The sequence below is a fragment of the Hirundo rustica genome, chromosome Z (genome assembly GCF_015227805.2).
Source record: "Hirundo rustica isolate bHirRus1 chromosome Z, bHirRus1.pri.v3, whole genome shotgun sequence".
Classification (NCBI taxonomy): domain Eukaryota; kingdom Metazoa; phylum Chordata; class Aves; order Passeriformes; family Hirundinidae; genus Hirundo; species Hirundo rustica.
In genome coordinates this window covers 57635290-57653755 of record NC_053488.1, presented here as the reverse complement: position 1 = coordinate 57653755, position 18466 = coordinate 57635290, and the positions used below count along the sequence as shown (strand labels likewise).

The window sequence follows — 18466 nt, the reverse complement described above, 5'->3', positions numbered from 1 at the left end:
AAACTGCATGAACCCCTATATTTCTTGCCTGTCAGATTTTCAACTGTATCTACATCATTATCAATACTGCTATGGAAATATAGTGTAGAAACAAAGGGTGAAACAGCTTCTTATGGGGCACTGTTTTTTATGAAAATTAATTTAAACAAAATTGAGGACGCTAGCTTCAACACTGTGGAGTCTGGCCTTCAAAATAGTCTAAAATGCAAACATTCCTCCTATCTCTGATACAAGAATTACTAGGAGACAATGGATCATTTAATTAAATAAGACCAGAGAGGAGCCAATTGTCCAATATTTAAATGTCCTCCTTTCAGTGCCATGTCTTATAGTGCATGGAAATTGTTTAGTTGCTTTTAATGGCACATCAGTCTACTCTCAGAGGTAAAACAAGGACAGCCTGTGAGACCTACAGCTAAAGTAAAGATTTTTGAATACTGGACCCTAAAATAAGGCTGCAGAAAATGAAGTGCAAAGGTAAGTGTGCATTAGAAAGGGGATCACCTGAAGCCACTTCTCAGGGAATATGTGAAGGTGCCTAATATGGAATTTTATGAGAATAAATAGATTTCAAGCCTAAATGTTATGTTTATGTTAGGAGCAATAAGGGTGTATTACCTGAGGTCAATCAAAGATGAATATTTTGCAAAGGTATCTAATTTGTCTACTGGGTGCTAAATAATATAAATTATTTTAATAAAAACCTTGGAAAGATGTATGAGGAAGTTTTGACAGTAAATTTTCACTGACGACTTTAAATCTTTTGCTTAAGGACAGCAGAGCTATGGGAATGGAGAGATCTGAAGGTGAATAGAAGGCAATTCACAGATGCAAGCTCAGATTAAGTCAAGTAAGCTGGAAGCCGTTGGGCTAGTCTTCAAAATGTGACATTTTGCTTAGAAAAGAAATAAAAGTAATCACATATTAAGGAGTAAGAGTGAGAGGGAGGAACGAGATTATCTGCAGATCATAATTATCAGCACAAAAACCCCACAAAAATTCCATAAATTGCCAAAACTTACATGGTTTAACCCCAGTTCACAAAAATGTACCATGGAGTCACTTGCTAATGACCTGTGCTCTGCCCTATCTGCAGTGCAATGGGGAGGAAAGCAGGAAAGAGATAAAACACTTGGGTTGAGATAAGAATACTTTAATAATTGAAATAAATATAAACAAACAAACAAACACATTAATAAAATTATCAAAGTAATATTAAAAATAATATTAAAGAGAGTGAGGAAGAAATCCCCAAACTGTACAGGCAATGTACACTACACTTGGTCACCATTTGTTGATTGATGCCTGGCCTGGACCTCAACATGCAGTTTCCAGCCAAATCATCCAGTTTATATGCTGGGAATGACCTTCTATGGCATTCAATATCTCTCTGGTCTGTACAGGTCAGCTGTGCCGGCCCTGCTTCTCCCAGTTTTCTGTGTGCCTACCCAGTGGCAGAGCATGGAAACTCCTTGATTTAGGGTAAGCACTGCTTAGCAGCAAACAGAACATCAGTGTGTTGTCAAAATTATTCTCATACTGAATCCAAAACACACCACTAAACCAGCTACTAGGAAGAAAATTAACTCTATCCTGGCCAAAATCAGAACAGTGAGATAGGACACATCCCTTAAAACATCCTGCCTAGACCTCATTAGATTCCAGCAGAGTTTCTTACCACTCTGTTTTGATCAATTGAGATTGAATTTCAGGATCCATGATAACTTCTTTGAATTTATTCAAATAATGACCTTTAGTGTATGGTTATGAATTTCTGTAAATGAGCCTTTTAAAGATGTACATTTATTCATGCAAAGCCCTGGACAGTTTCTTTAGGGATAATAGGATAATTTTCTCTTCATTAAATGGGTAAAGTGGAATAAAATCAGAATTCACTGTGAGAACAATAAGTTTAAACAATTCTTTCTGAAATTATTTTTCATATTTACTCCAGCAAATTTTTATTATGGCTAGATATTGGCACTGTGTGAAGTTTACACAGCATCAGCAAAACACAAGAAGCCTTATGAATGAGGAAGTTACATAAATTATACTTTGAGAATACAAATAGCCCATGCACACTCACAAGAAGTAGAAGAGGACAGGAAGGAAAAATAACGACAGGAGCAGGGCTAAACAGGATTGCATAATATCCTAGTAATGCTACAGATTATTTAGATCTATGACTAGTCTGATGACATTTGCTACATGAAGAATGGTGCAGGAAAAGCCTCAGAAAAGGTACACCTTCAAGAAAAAGATGCTAAAAAAATAACATACATGAGTACTCTTGCTGGTTTGTGAACGACTTAAAGTATCTCTAATTAGAGTATAAGTGGAAAACCTGGTTCACAAAGAATCAATGAAAAGGGTAATTCTCAAAAGCAAAGACCTTTTTCCCCAAGCAGAGCATGCACTGTCTGATGAGATGTTTTTTGTGTTCAGGTTCTTTAAAAACAAAACAAAACCAAACCAAAACAAAAACAAACAAACAAACAACCCCCCAACAACAACAAAAAAAAGGAAAACAAAAAACAAAACACCAAAAACCCCCCAAATCCAAAAACAACAACAAAAACAAACAAACCCCAAACCCCAAAAAATGGAACAAGCAAACAGAAAAACTACAGACAAACAAAAGCAGAATACACATGACTACAATGCAAGATTTTTACAGATACCTATGGAAAACTTACTTACTAGATTTACTGGTTTTAGTCCAAATTCATGCAGTTTGAAGTAAGAAATACTTACTCCTTAAGAGAGGGACAAAAAGAATGTAATGAACTATAGCTGAGAACACTGAAATTTGTAGCCAACAGCTGGAACCAAGCCAAGACCCAAACCTTCAAGCCACGGAAAGTTAGTACTTAGCAGGCTTCTACTTGCCCTGTCCTCAGACCCTGTAGCGGGAGCCATTCTCTTGGTGGGATAGGTAAAACCTTCATGGCTGAAGATGTCTTGGTTTTAAGACTAAAATTTGATTAAACAGCCTTAGTTTGCACAGTTAAAATGGTGACCTATCATGAAAACATACAAATGAACTGAAGAAAATGAACTATGAAAGAAATGGATTTTGCAAGAGTAAACAGATTTGCAAAAGCAATACCAAGCAGAAGCTCTTGGACAAAACCCACAATTTAGTAATAAGGACTACAGCATGAAAGGAGCTGCATTTAGTGTCGCCTTCAATTCAAATAAACAAATTGTTCCCAAGGGATTGCAGAGCACTGATTTAAAATCATTCAGACAAAACTATTTAGGAAGTCCAGATTCTGCTATTTCTATATAAACTCATTTATCACAAAGTAAGAACAAATAAAATTTGTCTCCTTCCTTCCCCAACCCCCCCACCAAAAACAAAAAAGAAAAAAAAAAAAAAAAGAAAAGAAAAAGAAAAAAAAAGAGGTCTAACAAGAACTAACCAAAACTAAGCTTTCCTGGCAGCCTTGGGAAACAGTTATTTAGTAAACTGATGGCTGACTTCACAGAACAGCTGGTGATTGCAGGAGTCACAGTGTTTCAGATCTGCACATCTGGTTAGCTCTGATTTTCTCTAGGATTAATGCTGACATGACAGGGAACAAGCCTTGGTGACCACAGCCATCCTGTAGTTCCTAGGCCCTGTGTACTGATCATACACATTCTATCCCATAATCGCCTGGCTGAATAATGGAATGTGTCCTTAGAGAAGCACAGTCTTCTCATCTACAGCTCTTGTTGTCAGGATATTTCATAATATTACTGTTGATAAAGAAATGGTATTTTCCCCATGCTCCTAACATACATAATATTCTGCATTTAATAATGTTCTGCTTTTTTACCATCTGTTTCTTCATCAGTTGCCTTAAATGTATTTTAAAAACATCCTTTAGGCTCCCACAGATCATCAAACTTCCTTTTCCTAAATGCCTTCCAAGTTTGGCAATGCAACCTGCTATACTGTTTTGTAAAATAAAATAAACCAACAAAAAATAAAACAGCCCCCCCTCAACTTAAAAAAAGCCAAACAAATAACAAAACAAACAATCCAACAACTATCCTAACTGTCCTTTCCTAAAAGTTATAATCCTCCATTTATTATTTTTCAATTATTATTGTTGGTGGGATTAATCCCAGCAGAGAAAAACCTCATCCTCTATTAACTAGACATACATCTTTATACTCAGTAAACACAGACTAGAGTTATGTCCCTACTACCATACTTATCTGTCCTAGGTTACAATGTAAGATGTGCCCAAAGTATGTGTTCTATCACCATCTACATGAGCTGTTGAAGCTAGGTTGTGCACTGTTTCCCTTGCCCCCTCCCTCCAGACCATCTTCTGTTAATGGCCCATCAATGCCCTGCTGCATGACTCATAGATAACTCCCTCCAGGAGCTATCTCTGTTTAATGGGCAATCAAGGACCCACTGCAAGACTGATAAAATGTTATCAGCCCATTGTGAAATGCTCCGCCCAGGGGGAGGAGCCAAGCATTCCCAACTGGATATAATCTAGGATTTGGGACAGCACAGGCAGCCTTACCCACTGGATTCCCAGAAGACAAGAGCTACCAGACCTTTCTGCAGAAACACTGCTTCAACAAGACCACTTCACCTGGACTGCTACCACCACAGTTTCAAGTTGTATTCTGACTCTGTCAGTGATCTTCTGTACCATTCCATGTGTTTCATTTTATTTTACTTTTTTTTCTTCCTCTCCTGTTAAATTGTTTTTTCTGACTTAGAGTCTCTTGCTAATTTTGCCTTCAAGCCAGCACATCATCTCTCCCTCAGAGTATTACATTCTTTATAAAGAAGAATTAAGTGTGTATTAATTCAAAGAATCTTCAGATGTTTAAGAAAGAAAAATGGAAGTTTATGTGAAAAAATTCAGTAAAAAATTGCTTATACTTACCTCTGGGATTTCGCACTCTGGAACATTCTGATCTCTCACTTAATTGCTTCTGACTCACACCAAAAAAAAAAAAAAAAAAAAAAAAAAAAAAAAAAAAAAAAGGCAACAGAACTATTAGTTTTAGATATTAGTCTCTTTGTTCCAACCTTTCGTTGTTGGTTAAGAAGGATCTCATAAAGATTTGCAACTCAGTAGATTTACCTCCACATTTACACACATGAGATGTAAGTTGGGGGCTTTGAAGATTAAAGGCCACTGGGAACTTAAAACAGAACAACAGCAAGACAGGAAGACAGAGAAGGATTATAGATGCTGCAAAACATGCACTGCTTCAGTTCTAGAGCTAGTTATATCATCTCATCCAAAGCTAAAAAAACAATATAATCCACCATTAGGAGTAAGTTCAGCATGCACAATGTTTTCTTTCCACAGTAGTGCTTTCTGGGACTTGAAATATGCAATATGCTAATAAAACCAACAGCACAGTGCCAATAAGTCTAGCAGGCCACACACATGCTGCACACCACAAAAAAATAAGCTTTTTTCAAATTCTTCCTCTAAACTCACTCCTGTATTTTGGTATAGTTACAGATAATTGAAACAGGACAGAAAAAAAGAGTCATTGCTCAATGTACCCAAAGGCTAATGATTTTTCAACAGTTTTTAAAGAAATAAAGCAAACAGACCTCAAAACCAGTTGTTGGTTTAGATCAAGCATTCAGTGCGTCAAAAAGTTAGGATGGAAAGTTCAGAATGGTCTGAGACTGATTATCTCAATTACAACATTACCAAGAGACCTACCTCCAGTGATCTGAGTGAAAATTATGAAAGACAAGTATGACTCCAGTCTTCCTAAAGAGGCAGATTACCATAGCTGAGATTTAAGGAAGTTAATTCAGTCCTTTCGGTATTGAAATTGGCAGTAGGGTAATGCTGGATTCTCTCTCATCTTCCCCAAAGGAGCAGAGGGAGATGCCACCACAGGTGAAACAGTACCTCAGCAAGAGTTATGTTTGCTACAGGACAACCAAAGAAGCAGGAAGCAGCACACGCCAGCATTGAAAATATTCGTGCAGGCATCTGACAACTTGGAATTTCCCATTTACTGCCAGCTCGGTAATTTCTGTAAAAAGTCAATAATCAGCTTATTGTTTATAAATTGTTTTTTTCTGGTCAGACCTACAGACAAAAGCACATACGGACACACTTCATTTCAGAGCACCACAGTTCTTTAGTAGCAAGTAGAGCTGTCCACGTATGTCCTTGATACATTTCCCTTGATACAGAGACTAAAATCTGTAAGCCTGAACCACTGAGAATGACAAGATATTTTTCATTTTGAATGTATGCTTTTCTTTTTCCAGATACCAAACTGCCACAAATGATATTTAATATCAGCATTTCTTGTTTACAGCTAACAATATACATACTCACATTACTGCTGCCTCCACAAAGGAGGTCTCTTCACTGTCTCTTACCTCAGGCAAGACAGTGGCAAAGAGCAGGCAGCAGCAGGCTGAGCACTAGAATTCCAGTGCCGCACGAAAACTTCAATCTTATCATACCATACCTTTCTTTACATTTTTGATTCTTTATTGAAAACTGAATTAGAAAATTATAAATAAAATATAATCTTAATGAAGGGAACCAGAACAAGAGACAATAGCTTCAGTGGTGGAACATTAACAAGCAAGCAGCTAAACCTAAGGTCTTAAGGTCTGGCTACACGATCAGAAAAGTCCCAACTATCCAATGGAAAACATTCTCACTTCCAAGCCTCTCAAAATAACATTTTCTTTCTGCAGCTTCCATCCCAGTGAAGCCTTCTCTTTTGCTTTGAAAAGGCCACCCAACAAAGAGTCAGCCTAGAAGAATAATGCTGGTTGCAGGCCACAATTATTTCTTAATAAAATAAGCAAGCCAGAAAGAGCTGCACATGGTGAGAGTTATTAGTGAGGCTGTCTGAAATTTCTAAGTAAATGGGAATCACCTTTCAGAGGACAAGCAAATCAGACTTCATCTAAACCCATGCAGCCCTCTGCTATGACCACAACTGGACATAGTCAGAACTCTTGCAAAACAGTAAATGGCTCCCCAGAACTGTGTCAAGATGGTGTGTGACATAAATGCACTTTAGTTTCAGCAGAACCTGGTTGTTAACAGTCTACAATTACTTCTGTTTTTCTGTGAAAGATTTCCTTGGTAATTATGATCAGATGCCTGAACTGAGTCGCATACTCCAAGCACTTTTTTTTTTTTTTTAATTAAAGGTAAATACCTCCTTCTGCTAGAGCTGTTTGTTTATTAAATTGAGCACAACCACTGTGACAGTTATGACCTTCCTTATAAATATTGCTACAATATAAATTAGATCATAATTGTCATTTAAAGAATATTTCAGGGCTACCATTTTACTGTTTCCAGTTAGAGCCTTCTGTTATCACATTAAAATGTGATTTAAACATAAACTCACCTGAATTAAAAGACCTCTTAAAATAGTTCCAGAACCTTCTGCATGTTTTGGGCTAGAGCATCAAATAATAAAACAGTCTACAGTGCTGTCAGTGACATGGAGAATAAAAGCAGCTAGATTATATGAAAATTGGAAGGTCAGACACAAGTGAACTGTCTCCAATTGCAGAGTAAACACATGCCCAGACAGGTGTCTGATGAGCAGACTGTCACTTAAAATAAGTAGATGATGACATACAAAAGTATTGATGCAGAGCAGCATATACTCCCCCTCAAGGAAGCAACACCAGTTACTTCTGAGACAGAAACAGGAATGGCAGAATTGGACAGTTCACATGTTTTCCTGATTGCACAAAACTGTGCAATATCTTTCACCTGGGTGAAAGCTCCAATAAGCTCCAGTATGTACTAAAATCACTGTCTGCTTCCTTGGCTATCTATATAAAATGTCCAAAATAAGGAAATTAAAAGGAACCAGTTAACTGCTTGTTTAATAAGCACACTTCAAAATGCATTTTTGAGGGGATTACTGTATTCTGCAAGAATATGTAAATATATGTAACTGTCATCTATGTAGTACCTATAATAGAAAATTTACAACATGAAGAAGGGAGTGCTCCACTCACAACTGAGTCATTCTCAGAGAGACTGTGGTTTTGGCAGGTTTGCATTGCTCTTGATAGTCTCCATATAGACAAATAAAAAATAGGCATTTAAATTGTATGGAGGCAGTCTTGGAGGAATTCAGAGACATCATCTGAGCATCTGGAGATGAGGTTAGGAAAGCCAAAGCCCAGATGTAACTGAATACAGCATGGGATGTCAGAAGCAATAAGTAAAGCTTCTCTAAGTAGCTAGGTGAGTAGGAAACCTAGGGAAACTGGTGTTGAGCTTAGAAAATACTTTTCAGACAGAATCACTATTTACTATTTTTTTACAAATTGAATTATACACCTTTACAAAGTTTTTGGGGTGTTGTGTTATCTCAAATAAGTGTAACTTGGGTTTTGCTTTTATTCTTTTGTTTAAATTTGGATAGGCAAGGGTTCAAGCCAATGGTGGCTTTTTTATGTTCTAAGACAAGCAAATTACTATGGATAGGAAAAATGCAAACTTTCAGGTGGTGAATTCATGTCACATCAGTAACTACCAAAATTCACTGTACCTTTCTTATGAAAGTCATTTGATGTTTAGCAATTTTAACAAAATTTTAAAAACCACACACCATATTTACAGCATCATAGATTAAAAAAAAAAAAAAATAAAAAATCACTGTTTTGGCTTGCACTGCAGCATTTATGAAAAACACAACCCTTGAATTTAACATTTTCTCATTTCCTATGTATGTGTGTATGGAATATAAGTCTTGCAAGTCTTCGCTCTGCAATCTAATCCAGTAGATAAATCTCTTATGACAAAATTGAAATCAAATCTCCAAAGGGAAGCAAAGGAAGTCAGTTTTCAGAATTAATACTAAACACCTGATGCCCTTTTAGTTGATCAGTTACAGAACTTTGGAGTCTGCTTACATCGCCCCTGATTGTTCGTTTAGCCAAGATATACTCCCTGAAGAGCATTATAAAGATATAAGCATGTAAAGATCTTGCTCTCATTCCTACCCACAGCATCCTTAAATAATATGAACCTTTTGTCCTGCTGGCAAGGCAGGGCAGTTCTGGGAAAATATAGAACAGAAGTTTGACAGAGCATGTCACACTGTGTTCCCTTCACTGTAAGAGACTGCATTTTTTTCTTGTTAGTTTGTAAAAAATACACTACTGAGCTTTCTTTTCCCTTTAGCCTACTGAAAAAATGCCTCATCAAAACAAAAGAAATGCTCCAAAGATGAGAAAGGTGAATTACTTCTTTTTCAGATTCTGCATTTAAGGAGAACGTGAACATGACTTCAGGGAGGGATCCTTGTCCAAAAAACCCAACTCCCTCTTCTCCCCCTTCTGACCTGCCAGCAATATATCCTTTCAAAAACTGAGAGGGAATTCATCAGTTGTCCAACTTTTCATGTAGTTACTTTGCAAATGGAAAGCTAGTAACAGATTTAGTTAAGTTTTCATGGACACTTTTGTAGAGACCTGTGTACAAAACAATAGCAAATTAAACTCCATGAATATTGCCTCACAGCACTGTAACAAAAGAGATGAACAGAAAAGTCAGGGATACTATCCAAACCACACTTCTACTGATGACCCACCTACAATGATTCTTAATCATAAAGATTCCTTCATATCACAAATACATAGCTAAATAGTAGGCATTTATTTTATATTTGTAGTTAATATTTGTGAAGTTTTATCGATTTATCATCAGGATACTCAGAACATCAGGTCCAATCCCTGCTTATGTTTTAGAACTTATTATTTACTCCCATTTGTCTGTCCTCCCCAAATACTTTAAATTTATAAATAATCATTATTCAGTTGCATTCTTCTTTTGCTTGTGTCTGTGAAATTCAACATATCTCAATCAAGTAATTCCTAATTTAAACTCTTGTCAGGGAAAGGAAACTGACACTCATGAGCACAACCAAAGCTATGAATTTAATATAAAATTTGCTTAAAACTTTTTTTTTCTGTTGAAATGCTTTTTGCCTGGAGCTAAATTAATTACTTTCTTTTAGTGACATTGTTATTTCTGTTTTAATGCTTTCATATTGTTCATTTTCTAAAATTGAAAGTACAAGCACAGAACACCAGCTTTTCAAAGTAGGACTGTGCCTAAGTCTCTCTTCAGATGTTTCAGTCAAATAGCAGACATCTGTAAAACATCCAATATGGAACACAAGGGTCTTGAACGGCAAAGTGAAGACCTGTTGACATTTCACTGAATTTTTTGAACGTGGATCCTTTATCTTAGACACATCATGGATTATCCTAGCTCAGTTTCATAAAGAATGTTCTCTGCCGTAGAACTGTTTTGCCCATCTGCAACCCAAGTACATTTTCATTAAATAATTAAAAGCCTCTGAAAAATAAAATTAACCCTGCCACAGGCACGTGTTTATAACACACTAGATGCACTGGAAGGAAAAAAAAATCTGCTTTTGCCTCAAGTATCCACCTACAGATAAATTCTCTAGCAAATAATTTTAAGTGGGTTCACAGAAGATGATTTGAAAGAGGTTTTGTGATTGCAGTGTTATCTGTGGGGCCTGAAATACTGTAATTAACAGCTGTACTACAGGCAGAACAGACTTGGTTTCAATTTAACCAGCAGCATCTTACACCATCAATTTTATCATACGTATTACTTCAGGAAACTAACATAAAATATTACAGAAGTTTCTAGGAAATAAAAGTCATTTAATAAGTGTATCATGTGAATCAAGTACAACGTAGCCCTTCATGAGGTGTTGTTCCATGAAATACTTCACTAGATAATGTACACCAAATGAATAGTAAAAGACTGCAAAGGGGAAGTGAGAATTTTTCTCTTAGAGTAGATATAACCTGAAATTTTTGCATGTAAGAACTGTAAGTAAAATGTTAATCTAATCAAGCAACAATTAAAGCCTCTTTTCATATGTGTGTAAGCAGAACTGACAGATTCAATTTCATTCTTTTTTGCAAGATATTACCATGCTGAAAATGTCTGAAGATTGCTCCCAGTGCAATTTCTAGAGGAGTACATACAGTTTCTATTCTCATTAAACTTGATTCAGCACAATGAACATCCAGCTGCTGCTCTGCATGCAATGACTCTTGGGAGCATCCATGGAGCTAGCAAGGAAATGTCTACATTTTATTCTCTTCCTCCATTTAACAGTCTAAGCTCAGTCTTTTATTAAAATTGTAGAGGAGGAGGTGATAGATGTAAAAGTAAGCAATTGAATCAGCTGGTGGTAATGAATCATGGGACAAGATTATTTTTTTAAAGTCTTCTAAAAATTAAAAAGAAAAATCTGGAACCATGGTGTCTTAAAAATTAAAAATAAACAAACCAACAAAAATCCATCTGAAAACAATTCTTTTACCTCTTGTCTTTTTTTCTTTTTTTTTTTTTTTTCTTTTTTTTTTTTTTCATGATCCTTTGTACATGACCACACAAACCTTTCCTTGAGTTATTCCAATTTGAGAAAAGTAGTGAATAGGAGAAAGGGTCATGATGACCATTGCTTTGTCACTTCATTGTTTCTCTTTTAATTTATATGTCATCCAAATCTTCAATTAAAAAGAAAAAAAAAAAAAAGGGTTGGGAAATATTTCTGTCTGCAGGTTTTCTTTTTTATGTCCCTTATATATGACCTCTCCATAGAATTCCCTTCCATAACATCGGGTTCTCCATCTAGCTTTTTCTTTTACTATTTCCTTTGCTCATTGTCTCATTTCTTTCCTGTTACAACTTAATGCTTTACATTTGCCTTTCTGGACTTACGTTATTTGTGGATGCAAATATGAAGTAGCCAAATTTTACAAGCCTTTGACTGTATCTGCACAAATATTCAGTATCTGTCTGTGGAATTCAACAGAAACTTTCTTCAATGCTTTGATAATGGTACAAAATATCTGAAAATAGGAAGAAGCTCAATCCTTGAGTAAAAACCATCCTCATTAAATGATTTTTATTTGCAAATCAAAATGATAAATGTGTTTTCAAGGAGGCTAGTCCATTAATCTAGGTAATGGGAGGACTGAAATACATCAATCGTTGACATCCAGTCTTAAAACAGAGTAACAGCTCAGCTATTAAAGCAAAGAAACAAAACCCCACATTGAAGAAACAGCTCTTGGAACCCTGGCAGCTGGGAATTTTAGGCTTTCGGTGCTAAGAGGCACTGGACCTCAAGAAAACAGTACATTTGACCTGAGGCCATGGAACAGGCTTCCAAAGTTGACCAATAGCACTCAGATTATGGGTATGTAGTTGAATGGAAGAGTGTAATATAACAGGGTGGAAAACTTAGATTTTAAGGTTTTAGTATATAGTTATATATATATATAAGGCAAGATGAAGGTTTTAGGGCATAGGCTAAATTGCTCTTTTCTGCTTTCTTCTTCCTGGGTTTGGGTGGTGTATTGTAATTGGGTAGAAAAGTGTGCATTGCGGACCATGGGTGTTTGGTTATTGGGTTAAAAGTAAAATAATTTAGGTGTCCTATCATAATTGGACAATTTGTGCTTAAAAGACCTTGGAAAGAGGAAAGAGAAAAGAGCCATTTTTCACAACTTGTGAGACTGTAACATAGATAAGAATTAATAAACATCTGAGTCCGAACACGAATGCACCGCCCGAGCACTTAATCCCAGCTTGAAAAGAAGATGAAGAACCACGACACCCCAACTCCTCAGTTATTCAAAAGAGTGTAAAGGTGATTTAGACCAGATTTTGTCAAATGCAATCAGATTAAAAAAATGTTCACAAAGACCTATGATGGTAAAGCCACTTCACCTTGTTGCTAGAGGACACAAAAAGAATTATACTCCTACAGCCAAGTTCAGAGCAAAAAGAAGGGAAGTTTATTTACTTGACCTTGCTTATATAGATTCTGGACAATGACCAGGGATTGGAGAATAAGTCTGCCACCTCTCCACCCCACTGGCCACACTAGAAGTCTATCAGTTGTCCCTCATCAGAGAGGAATGCAAAAACAATCACATTGTTTATGTTACATGTGTGAGAAACTCCACTACAAAAATGCAAACAAATCAGAAGGCTAAAAATAATATGGCAACATCACTTCTCTAAATGAATTATTCAATTTCAATACCGTCCTCAGCCTTAATGAATTTGATTCAAAATTTATTGGTTCTTGGATGCTATGGGATCAGGTTCTCTAGGATCTTAACTTTGTATTCTCAGACACGCAGGTGTTCACTGCAGTCTGACATTCATCTCCTAGGTGGATGCACTGCAAGAACTGAGCTTGGTCTCTCACACTCACTTTTGGGTCAAATGCATGCAAAAGCCAGAACAAATAGGATAATTGCTGGTAGTTAATGAAAGAAGAAAAGAGCACCCCTGAATGCATTACCATCACCTGAACAAACCTTTCAGGCCCAAGGTCGTAGGAAACACCATTTGCATGCCTCGCCAAAGAACAAACATAATTCAGTGTCTGCCATCCTTCCACTCTGCAAACCCCAATATCTCTGTTTCAGGAGGCTGACAAGTACTTCAGTCAAGTACTTTATTTTCAGATTTACCATTTCCGTTGCTAGGTGTTGTCTAAACTTGAACCATTCACCCCAAATATCAGTATTGCTGATTTCCCTTTTCCAGGGGCTTAGAAGCTGCCTTAATTTTCAATTTTGTTGAAAAAAAAAAAGACAATCAAGGCATGTAAGTATTTGTTGGAGGCAACAATTTCAGTTGACTGCATGACTACCCTTTTGATCTAACTCAATTTAACAGGAACATCTCATCCAAGAATCTGTCAGTAGAGTGACTTTCCCTTATATTTATCTATTTCTTGTCAAACCCTCAGATCCTGTTGACTCTGAAACAGTTTCTAAGCTTAACATGAGGTACAGGATTATCATAAGCAAGTAAAATTCAGGTTCAGAAAATGTGAAGTCAATAAACGTGAATTTTACAATGGTCTCCAGTGTGGATACAGACCTAAATAAATTTTGCCTAAATCAATTCAGATGTAAGACGTTTTGTGTTCCCCTGGGAAATTCACTATTTCTCTGTTTCTTTCTTGTCTCCAACACCACAAATACAAAAAGATAAAGTTTCTAAAGGAACTGTAGTAGAAAGTATCTGAATAGATCTGGAGCTGGTATGTGACATTGCTGGATAGTCTAGAAACTCTTGAACTGTGCTATTATAAAATTTCCATTAATTTCAATCCTAGGCCTTCCAGAGACTAGAACGTAAAACAAGTCAGGCAAGTGTTCTTCCTATTTTTAGCTTGTCTTCTCAGACTTATGTAGTCAGGTTTTCTGTTCCCTATATCCAAAACTTATGACCCAAGTGACTGCATTTACCCACACTGGTCAACTTTAAAGAAGTCACAGAGCAGTGAGGTCCTAAAACAGCCTGCAGAGGAGAAGGAAGTGACCTCCTAGGTGTTGGCAATGGTAGGAAGAGTGCAGAAGCAGCACATGCGCTGCTTGGCACAGTGGGACCATTGAGAAGAAGAAAAAAAAAAGACAGGGAAATGCCCTCGAAAAAGTTTGAATTAATTTTTTCTTTATCTTTAAGACTAAAGTCAGCCACCACAGAAAGGCAAATCTGGAAAACTCATTTAAAGGCTTACAGAAACCGTTGCTTAAATGACACTGTTAGGAAAATAGAACAAAATGTCTACAGAAAAATGGAACAAATGTCCACAGGCAGGGAGAAAAAGAAACAAAATCTGGTTACCACAAAATGCAGATATCCCTATATCAAAGCAATTGAAAGTTATCTAACATCAACAAAGCATATAAAAAAACACTCCTTAGAAGCTTAAGATTGAAAAAACACTGTAGGATATTTTGAAGGTGCTATAATTTTGTGCCAAAATACTTTGTATCTTCATTACATATACAATGTCAGTTTCCCCTCTGTCAAACTGACAGCTCTTCTAACAGTAGTCCATTTCCTGCCCTCAAAAAATGTACTGTGGTGGGAAGTGTTTCAGAGGGGATCCCAAAAGTCTTCCAAGTATCAAAGATTTGAAAACCAATGACTGAGTGGCAAAATGATCCATGTACTGTTCATTATGAGGAGTTATTTTCGCATTGCTGTTTGCTTTTCAATCAGATATCTCAAAGGCCAAAGTTAAATGGGTAATGCTAAAAATAGGCAGATACCATGTTACTGCATCAAAAAACAGAAAAAGGGAGACAGACCTTGAGTAAATTTTTCTTTCCCATGGTAAGAAAGAGCATGACAACTTTTAAGAATGATCTCTAACCCCAGCTGCCAGAAGTGAAATACAGACAATAGAAGCATAAGCATTTATACTGCCTGACTGGAGACTGGAAGGTGATTTATCACCTTGTCAAGGTAACTCTTGATTTCTTCCAGAACAGGTGGAATATATGATTGCACAGTATTTTTGCTGTTGGATATACACTTTAAACTTTTACGCTTTTCATGGAGGGTGATTACAGAGCATGTCATATTTCATAATAAAATAAACAAGGACATTAAATTCTGTAATCATTAGGACATCAAAAAGTTACTAGTTTTATGCTTCCTGGGTCAGAACCTTCAGACTTTAATGACTTTCAATTGTAGACAGATGGGCAACCATGGATTGTTGTGACAGAGCAGAAAAGGTCCCATTCTTCTTTGTAATCTCAACGCATCCAGAAATCTATATTGCTTTTCTGCAGGATCTGAAAGCTGAAAAACTGTGTCTCCCGAAGGAGCTTACAGAGACCTATGAATGAGCAAAATCAGAAGGAAGAAGAGGATGGAATCAACTTTTCTTTAAACAGTATTTGTAAACAATGGGTTTTTTTAGTCTAAGTTTTATTATTTCCAGTGAGATCATATTTCTATAAGAAAAGACACCAAAAGCAGCATGGGTAGCAGAGCAAGGGAGAGGATTCTGCCTCTCTGCTCTGCTCTCATGAAAACCCACCTGGCAGTACCATGTCCAGCTCTGAGTTCACCAGCAGAAGGACATGTAAGGACTTAAAAAGCACAGCTGTCTGTCTAAACACTCTTAAGGACACAGAATGACTTTGCCGTAAGCACAGAACAGAACGACACAATGTCACTAACTCCAGGCCTGATGGAGGAAAGATCTGATTAGTCACTAGTGCAGCCAAAAATTCCTACTCTGGCAAACTGCAAAAAAAGCAGCTGCTTGTACACATATGACTGGTCAAACAAAGATTCCCCCAAGTTATGGGACAGACTCCTGAATATGCCCACCCCTAAATGCCTCCAAGAATACCTGGAACTTGGACTGCAAGTTAAGCCATCATTACAGGAACTTGAGATAAGATAAAGGCGGTACTGTCGTCAGGGTGTTAACTCAGACCTCAGGGAAGATTAACAAAGCTAATGAAGAATGTCTCACTGACAATGGACATAAATAATGCAGAATTTATGGGTCAGAAGGAAAGCAAATTCACTAACCGTGCTGAATCAGCTCTGACTGAGTAACAGGTTGTGTATTAAGTTAGATACAAGGAAGAAGTTTTTTACAAGGAAGCTGATAAAACACCGGAACAGGCTGCCCAGACCAGTGGTGGATGTCCATCCCTTGAAACATTCAAGATCAAATTGGATGGGGCTCTAAGCACCTGATATAGTTAAAGATGTTCCTAATCATTGCAGGGTGTTGAATTAGAACTTTTCTAGGACCTTTCCAACACAAATATTCTAAGATTCTATGTTTCTATGATCAGGAGGTTCCCTCAAAAAGATTCAAGTCTGTTTCTGGAGAGGCATCATTTGGGGTCACAAAGGAAATTCAGAATGTTTTTATTCCTCTTGGTTTTTCCTGAGAAACTTGAAAGGGGGAAAAAAAATTAGTTAACTCAGGAACACTTTCCAGACTGTCATCCTCTCATAAAGAAACAATGACAAACATAAAGTGAAGAACATTTCCCTCAAATCTTGGAGTCATCAGCTAGCAAGTCACCTCTAAGTCATCCATCCTTTTGATAAAAACTCTATTTACTTGGTTAATAATATCACTTTATCTCCCAGAATGAGACCTGGAGTCCCACAGAAACCATCTCCAACTTTTTTCTCAGTCAAAGAAGAAAAAAACTAAAGTTATTTGAACAACTCCAAAAGATTGACCTGGTTAACTTCAAATCACACCCCTGTTTCAGAAAGGTATTTGTTAACATGGGAATGGCTATACCCAACTGTCCTGGTTTGGGACAAATTTGGGAGAAAACCCCTGTATAGGATCCCTCTAAGGAAGCAAGCCCACGTGGCCCCTCCCTCCAACCGGTCCGGAAAAAAACCCAAAACCCTCTTTGGAGAAAAGTGGAAAAAACTATTTTACTAAACAAATGAAGTGCATACAACTATAAAGAATGAATAGCATGAAACAATAAAACCTCTCCTTCTGGAGTGAGATGGCAAACTGAGAAAGTCCTTGCCGTGGGTGTAGCTCGGCTCTCTCTCAGTCTCTCCTCAGTCCCAGTCCCTCCGGCGCTGCTGGAAAATGCCGAGCTCCAGGCCCCGGTGGGCCGCAGGTGCAGCCCCCAGTGCTCCCCTGGGTTTTCAGTCCAGAGCAGGTTTAAACAGTTCCAAGAAAAAGGAAAAAAACAGTCCAGGGAACTTCTCTGCCCTAGCTAGCTGAAACTAACTAAAAGCAAAGCAAAAAAATCTCTGTCCTGCAGTCTCTCCAAGCCTCCGCCGAACACGCTGTCCGCAGCAGAATGTGGAGGAGTCAGGCAGTTTTCTCAAAACAAACTCCGCGCTTCTCCTTGCTCTTAGAACCAGTCTTAAAGGCACAGGACTCAATATACAGCACAAACAGAACAGACGATTGGGGATACAGGCATCATAAAGTTACCCTAGGACACCAACCCACTCTAACCTTCTGTGATCTGGCAGGTTCAATTAAATCCTGCATGTATTGAAAGCTTCAAAGCATTTTTTGTATGTGTACAAATGGAAAAAAAATCTTTACTAAAATTATATAACTGTTTTGATTTGTTTTGTGAATGACATGATTTCTCTTCATGAGAAGTTAGGGCTGGTAGATTACATTTCCCTTGCTCTTCCTGCATTCCTATATTGTTTTCAGAGTATTTTTGCATTTATAGCTTGATATTATTTATTTTTGGAACATAAAAACTTTACATTTCTCTCATTGTTTACCCAATGTGGCAGTCATTTTGTTTCCAGTCTATCCAAGTAAAATATACTCAATCCTGTCTAGGAAGCAAATGGAGATTAAAGTACAGTCTAAAATTTCTTATCATTATTAAAGTGCATATCCTTTTTTCTTCACAAAAGTCAAACCATTCCTATTTTCATAATGAAAAAGTATTTTGACATGATTGGTACCTAAAAACCTCAAGCCAGTGACAGTCAGACGTCATCACAGTTTGGAGGCGGTCAGCACATGCAGACATGCCAACATAGCAGAAAAAGCTCAAAGCAAAGGGAGCTTCCACACTGGTCCAAATGAGGTCAAACTTAACAACAAAAAGCAAAATTGTCAGAGA

At 37.1% G+C, this 18466-nt stretch overlaps 1 protein-coding gene across 3 annotated transcripts in view; it reads right to left on the bottom strand.

Moving 5' to 3' along the window:
- TRPM3 (transient receptor potential cation channel subfamily M member 3) overlaps positions 1-18466 on the bottom strand; it is a 436952-nt gene that overhangs the window by 200617 nt on the left and 217869 nt on the right. The window lies entirely within an intron of this gene.